We start from the raw sequence: 1,043 nt of genomic DNA on the forward strand, positions 1-1,043 counted from the left end.
AAGCACTGAACCCAGCATACGCTCGCTGGGTGGCCTCAGATCAACAGGTCCATGGCTATCTAAATTCTTCCCTCTCTCAGGAAGTGCTGACGCAAGTTGTCGTGTTCAAGACGGCGTCACAAGTCTGGCGCGCCATAGAGGAGAGGTTTTCCTCATAGACTCGTGCGCGATCGGTAAACACGTGCATAGCTTTGGCTACAACAAAGAAGGGCAACATGATGATTGCCGAATATGTTGGGAAGATGAAGGCGCTTGGAGACGAGATGGCATCCGCCGGCAAACCCTTGGATGACGAAGATATGGTCTCGTACATCCTAACCGGCCTCGACTACAAGTACAACCCCCTCGTGTCAGCACTTGTATCATGAGTGGAACCAATAACAGTTGGTGAGCTTTATGCCCAGCTGCTGAGTTTTGAGATGAGGATGGATCTTCTTCAAGGCGCTCAGTCGCAGTCGTCTGTCAATGTCGCGTCCCGTGGTGGTCGTGGTGATGGGCGTGGCAACTTCAATCGAGGTGGCCGTGGAAGTCGCGGTCGTGGCAATAGTGGCCGCGGCAACCGCGGCAACTACTCCAACAACTCCAACAATCGTGGCAGCAACAATGGTGGTCGTCGTCCTAGGTGTCAACTGTGTGACAAGGAGGGTCACACGGTTGTAAATTGATGGCATAGATTTGATGCTGACTTTGTGTGTGAAGAGAGAAACGCCGCTACAGCAACTCACTCCAATGGAGTGGACACCAACTGGTACACTGATATAGGCGCCACCGATCATATCACTGGAGAGCTCAACAAGTTGATTGTCCGAGACAAGTACAATGGCAACGATTAGATTCACATGGCAAGTGGTGCAGGTATGGATATCAGTCATATTGGTCATGCTACTGTTCATACCCGTACTCATAATCTTCATCTAAATAATGTTCTTCGTGTCCCTAAGGCTAAGAAAAATCTTGTTTTTGTTCACCGTCTTGCTACTGATAATCATGCCTTTTTGGATTTTCATCCTGATTTTTTCTTGATTAAGGATCAGGCCACGAAG

At 49.2% G+C, this 1,043-nt stretch overlaps 1 non-coding gene across 1 annotated transcript; it reads left to right on the forward strand.

The window, feature by feature from the left end:
• The first annotated feature begins 281 nt into the window (after window positions 1–281).
• LOC133920260 (small nucleolar RNA Z247) lies at window positions 282–420 on the forward strand. Its single transcript, XR_009910074.1, has one exon. It is a non-coding gene; the product is annotated as a small nucleolar RNA Z247 (small nucleolar RNA).
• Window positions 421–1,043: the final 623 nt, after the last annotated feature.

Source organism: Phragmites australis, chromosome 5 (assembly GCF_958298935.1).
Source record: "Phragmites australis chromosome 5, lpPhrAust1.1, whole genome shotgun sequence".
In the NCBI taxonomy this organism is placed as follows: Eukaryota; Viridiplantae; Streptophyta; class Magnoliopsida; order Poales; family Poaceae; genus Phragmites; species Phragmites australis.